At 40.5% G+C, this 6383-nt stretch overlaps 1 protein-coding gene across 3 annotated transcripts in view; it reads left to right on the forward strand.

The window, feature by feature from the left end:
* The first annotated feature begins 3692 nt into the window (after positions 1-3692).
* The window catches only part of LOC115225989, a 15927-nt gene continuing 13236 nt past the window's right edge, over positions 3693-6383 (forward strand). The window contains exon 1 of one of the 3 annotated variants that reach the window (XM_036514869.1): positions 3693-3864. The gene's annotated coding sequence lies outside the window, so the exon portion shown is untranslated. Of the gene's footprint in view, positions 3865-5954; positions 6272-6383 lie in introns of those variants that run through there. The other 2 variants (XM_029796962.2, XM_036514868.1) reach the window with 2 other exon arrangements.

A 6383-nucleotide genomic window follows, 5' to 3' on the forward strand; every position in this document is an offset into this window, starting at 1 on the left:
TCACAAGAGATGACACGGGTGGTAATGTACTGTTAACAGCAATCAGGGAAATGAAGCAAAACATCAATGAAATGCTCGCAGGAAGATCTGATTGTTAACAGCTAGTTTGGCGTAGATGTGAAGAATGTAGCTGAGGAATAACTACAGTAGGGTTGCTTTAAAATAATAATGAAATTATTGTATACAGTGCTCAGGTGCACCACAACTTGTCAGAAAGTGCGTATAAAGTACATGCAGTAATGTAGAAATGTCTGGGAAGCGAACAATGTATGAGTCAGATACATGCTTGTGTGTGTATGGAGGGGAGAAAATCAGGTGTAGTGTTGGCGAATCTCTCAGGAAGCATGGAAGTTTTGAAGGATGCAGTGCTCCGACAACTAACAACTGATGCCGGCAGTTTGTTCCATGCTTCAGCGTGTGTATGGAGGGGAGAAAATCAGGTGTAGTGTTGACGAATCTCAGAAAGCATGGAAGTTTTGAAGGATGCAGTGCTCCGACAACTAACAACTGCTGATGGCAGTTTGTTCCATGCTTCAGCGTGTGTATGGAGGGGAGAAAATCAGGTGTAGTGTTGACGAATCTCAGAAAGCATGGAAGTTTTGAAGGATGCAGTGCTCCGACAACTAACAACTGATGCCGGCAGTTTGTTCCATGCTTCAGCGTGTGTATGGAGGGGAGAAAATCAGGTGTAGTGTTGACGAATCTCAGGAAGCATGGAAGTTTTGAAGGATGCAGTGCTCCGACAACTAACAACTGATGCCGGCAGTTTGTTCCATGCTTCAGTGTGTGTATGGAGGGGAGAAAATCAGGTGTAGTGTTGGCGAATCTCAGGAAACATGGAAGTTTTGAAGGATGCAGTGCTCCGACAACTAACAACTGATGCCGGCAGTTTGTTCCATGCTTCAGCAACTCTCAGCGTGAAAAAATGTTTCCTGAAGTCATGGGAGCTGTGCTGTTTTCTGACTTTGTAAACATGTCCAAGGGTGTTCGATGACAATCTTTTGTTTTTCCTTCAGGAGCATAGATGAATAAGTTGTCTGGATGGCCAACCCTGGAATGACCATCGTAGAACTGTCCATGTGAAAAGCACGATGTTTCAATGTCCAACCCAACAACTTTCGGCAACTGACCTTGTGCTTTGTTAATTGTCATGGTGAAGCTGAGTTTCAGAGGGAACTGAAGTCTCTGCATAGGGTAGGGGCTGTCTGTTGGGGTTAGCGGAATTTTCGGAATGAAAGCGATATCGTTTTTGCCGTGTCCCGTGACAACTTGGGCTTCAATGACAAGAGTTCCATTGCATAGTGTAGGAGGAAGACAGGGCAAGTGAAGTTCATGGGGAGGGAATCCTGGAGGATGCTGGGAGTTGAGAAATTCCGTTGGAAAGTGTGTACCCTGATCGAGATCTCATCTGATGCGTAACAACGTTCTTAAGAAGGTAACTCACTGAGTAAGTCATAGTTAAGAGTGTTGACAGCTGCATTTGTGGGGACTTCATTTTAGTCCCTCTGCATGGCACCTTGGACAAATGTCTTCTGGAACAGCCCTGAGCCAACCACAACTTTGTGAGTGAATTTGGTATCAGAAAACTAATCAGTCGCTGAAAGTTGTCAGGTTGGACATTCAAACATCCCACAATGAGAGACCTGAGATGAAACAACAACATCCTTGGAAGTGTGACTCTACTTCTTGCTGGAGATCTTCAACAAACTCTGCCTATTATACCCAAAGGAAAACCCGCTGATGAACTTAATGCCTGCCTTAAAAAATCCCTACTTTGGTCGCATGTCCAATCAAAACAACACATCATCAACATGAGATCACTCCTACAGACTGGTCAGCCTAGAACACCAATTTTCAGAAATGCTCCTTAAAATCAGCAATGGACAAATTACGTCGAATGACAACAGATACATTGACACTACCACCATTGGCCACACTGTCTCCAGCTCCGATGACTTATGTTCTGCTGTTTACCCAAATTTTACGACGAAATAAATCAAACCAGATTCGCTTCGTAGCCAATGGTGGTAGTGTCAATGTATCTGTTGTCATTCGACGTAATTTGTCCATTGCTGATTTTAAGGAGCATTTCTGAAAATTGGGTTCTAGGCTGACCAGTCTGTAGGAGTGATCCCATGTTGATGATGTGTTGTTTTGATTGGACATGCAACCAAAGTAGGGATTTTTCCATTAACACGCAAATAGTGAGCGGTGTTCCGCAGGGCACTGTTTTGGGACCACTACTGTTCATAATGGGCCTCTCAGACATGCCCTCAGCCACGCAGAGAGCCACGATCACAAGTTATGCAGATGATACAAAAGTTTCACAGGCAATACAGAACCCTGAGGACACTAAACGCCTGCAATGTGAGCTGGACAAAATATACAAGTGGGCTGAAAAGAATAGCATGCAGTTCAATGCTGAAAAGTTTCAAGCTTTATGCTATCAGCATGCAAAACTAAATGCAATACCCAATGAATACACTGGACCCGGAGGAATTGCAATCCCAGAGGCACAATCAGTGCGTGACCTGGGTATTTACATGAGTGATGACGCAACCTTTCGTGTACATGTTGCTAAATTGGCAATGAAATGTAGACGACTGGCCGGATGGATTCTCAGAACCTTTAGAACAAGAGAACAAGGAACCATGATGGTCCTCTGGAGGACACTTGTCCTAAGCCACTTTGACTATTGCTCTCAGCTATGGTCACCATCCAGTGTCAAGTTGATCACAGAACTTGAGGCGATCCAACATAGCTACACGAAGAAGATAGCCTCTGTGCAGAATATAAGCTACTGGGAAAGACTCAAGAGATTAAAACTCTATTCCTTGGAGCGTAGGCAAGAAAGATATGCCATAATATACATCTGGAAGGACTTGTCCCAAACTTTGGCATCGAGAGTTACACAAATGCCAGAACTGGGCGCCACTGCGTGGTGCCTAGGACTCCAAATTTGCCATCAAGATGTAGGACAAGATACTGTGATAGCCTGGGCTTCCGAGGCCCACAGCTCTTCAATATCCTCCCGAAGAACCTAAGAGACCTGTATGGGGTGGATGCAGATGTCTTTAAAATGAAACTGGATCTCTTCTTGTCAGGTATCCCAGATGAACCAACTTCACGGCAGGAGGTGCAGATGAGGGCAGATGCATCGAACTCTCTCATGCACCAAATGGCAGTTGCTAAAAAGCATTCGTGAAGTAAAACCATGTAGCAACACCAAATGGCGGTGCACCAGCATGGCCACAGCTCGTGAGCTGAAACTAGAATCAATCAATATATATATTTATATTTATATATATATATATTTATCTATAGATATAAAAATACAGTCTGCATTTAAACACATAAGAGATGACCATAATAGGACATCTGACTCACTAGAAAGAGCAGTTAAACTCCAAACCACTAATATTTATATATATATTTTTTCATAATCGTGAGAGTTCCCGTGTGTAGAACACATATTTTCTGATAATTCCAAAAAATTAAAATGTTATGAGAAGTTATATGGGACGCTTTTTTGAGTTTTTGAGGAAGTTAAATCGAAATTTGAGGTAGGTTTAGTTGCTATTGCTTGTACGCCCAGCGACCACGCAGGCGTTCCCGCGTAGTCTCGCTCATATTCGGGTGACGACCCGTGTGGCTGGGTGACCACCAACTCTGTGTATCTGTCGTAAAGTACTACATTTCCATAGCATTTAAGTTAATGGGTGTTGTATTATAGTAGGCTATTCGTATTGTTTATTTTCAATTTTCCTTTTGTACACTCATCGGAGTCGGATAACCATCGCTTTTTAAAGCAAAGACAGGATAAATATACTGGCAAGAGGGAAAAAGTCTTATGTCAGACTTAAGGTAAATATATATAAACCTAATTCTCGAATTTAAACATCCTTTGAAATCTCACGCATCTGAGACTTTTGTATTCCTTTTTTCTTGAAATTATTTATTTTTCTTTCCTGCAAAAAGATGTGTCGATTATATGAAAGACGAAAAAAAAAGGGAAAACACCCGAACTGAAAAAAAAATATTTACGAAACAATCAACGTGGTTCTTTGACAAGATGGAAGAATGGGAGTAGGAGGAGTTAGAGGAAGAGAAGGTATAGTGATAGAGAGGGTTGGAGTGAGAGGTGAGAAGGGTTAATAGAAAGAATGAGAGAGGGGGAAGCTTAGTAACAGAATTAGAGGGAAGCTGATGACAGGACCGCAACAAATTTCTGGCAAGCTTCAAACAGGAAGTGTTCCGGATTTCTGCAGACAAATTTAATAGAAAAATATGAAAATTCAAGAATTAAATTGTATTTAATAAATTCATATTAAATACTTTTCGGTTTGAACGGCAGTTTTTAAAAATATATAAACACTTTTAAACTTCGTATACTGGTAGAATGTGTTTATAAAACATCTTTTTTCTCTTGGCTTTATTGAGAAAATTCTATAGTTTGTAAGATATTTGTTGTGTTCTTTTTCCTTCATCTTCTGCAATTTCAACCAATCAATGACGTCTATTGAGGTAAAGGATCTTTTCCTTTTGATGGACGGAATTTTCTAGTTAACTAAAAAATTTGAAACTTCGTATACTGGTAGAATGTATCAAAAGAAAACATTATAAGGAAAAGATCCGAGGTAAAAAGCAGGAACTTTTCGGTTTGAACGGCAGTTTTTTCTAGCGGTGTCATATGAAATTGTCACCCATAATTATGACCCTAGTATCGATCTATTGCATTTCAATCTCTTTTAAGGTTAGGGTTAGAGGTGGGTGGAAGGGTATCTTTTTTTCTTCAGAAATGTAAATAAAACCCAATCTGTTTCTTAAACGAGGGACATATTCATACGGCACAGAATGTGTTTTGTTTTTTTTACCTCAATAGACGTCATTGATTGGTTGAAATTGCAGAAATTGAAGAGAAAAAAACAACAAATATCTTACAAATCATAGAATTTTCTCAATAAAGCCAAGAGAAAAAGATGTTTTATTTTGACACATTCTACCAGGATACGAAGTTTAAAAGTGTTTAGTTACGTGGAAATTATGTTAAAAACTGCCGGTCAAACCGAAAATTTAAAACGAAAGTGAAGAACATGATCTTAATAGATACAAGCACAATTTGATAAATTCTAGAGCAGAATATGTTTCTTCTTTATGAATTCACATAAAAAAACTATTTTAACACACTGTAGATTAACTAACTTCAAACCAGGGTACATTATATACACAATAATTTCATTATATTATATTATATTATATTGCACAGAATTCTGGTTTTTCTGGAAACTGGATAAGAGGTCCATTACTGTTGAGAGGTTGAGTAAGAGGAGGGTTAGCGTGACATTATGAAAGAGTCGGAAGACTTTGTGAAGGGGAGGGGAGAAAGCTATAGAAATCAACGTGGTAGGAGGAGATGCGAGCGTGGACGGAAGAGAGCGTTATTAGATAAAGGGAGGGAGAAATAAAGTAAGGAGACTTGTGTGAAGGCAAGAGAGAAAGCTATAGAAATCAACGTGGAAGGAGGCGATGCGGGGTGGTAGGAAGAGAGCGTACGTAGATAAAGGGAGGGAGAAATAAAGTAAGGAGACTCGTGTGAAGGCAAGAGAGAAAGCTATAGAAATCAACGTGGAAGGAGGAGATGCGGGGTGGAAGGAAGAGAGCGTACGTAGATAAACTGAGGGGGAGATATAACGAAAGTGGGGAGGAAGAAGAAGTGATAGACTAGAATAGGAAAACTGTAATGTAAGGTGGTAGGAGGAAACTCACTCAAGGGGTGAAGTATGAGGTGCTTTAACAAAGAGAGGTAAAGTAAGAGGGTGGAGGAGCTTAGATGGTTGCGATTGAGTAAGATGAATTAGTGAGGGGGGAGACAGGGCGTAGCTTCGATAGAAAGATAGCGTTGAAGGAGTGGGAGACAGAGCAAAGTGGAGGTAGAGAAAGGTAGTAATAGATACGTGGTGGAAGTTTTTGTGTGAAAGAAAGAGAGAAGCGAATCTATTACCGCCGCGGCGATGTTGGCGGTGGTTGTGGTGGCGGCGGTGATGATGAGAGAGACTCGAGTGAGGGTCGTCGCCATGCTGAGTAAAGGTTGAGTCTTATTGTTTTGATTGCAAGAGGGTCAAGTGAGACTTGAAATTAAAACCCCGCTCTTCGCATTCGCACACACACACACACATACATACATATATATATATATATACACACAGGGCACCCTTTGGACACCTGTTCTGCTTGATTGACTTACAATTTCTTGAAAATACCTGCGAAAAAGGTTTCTATATTTTAAATATAATACTTTGTATGTCATTTGAGAAATAGTTTGATTATTAAATGCATGCGTATATATATATGTATGTATATATATATATATGTATGTATACATG

The sequence above is a fragment of the Octopus sinensis genome, linkage group LG29 (genome assembly GCF_006345805.1).
Source record: "Octopus sinensis linkage group LG29, ASM634580v1, whole genome shotgun sequence".
Classification (NCBI taxonomy): Eukaryota; Metazoa; Mollusca; class Cephalopoda; order Octopoda; family Octopodidae; genus Octopus; species Octopus sinensis.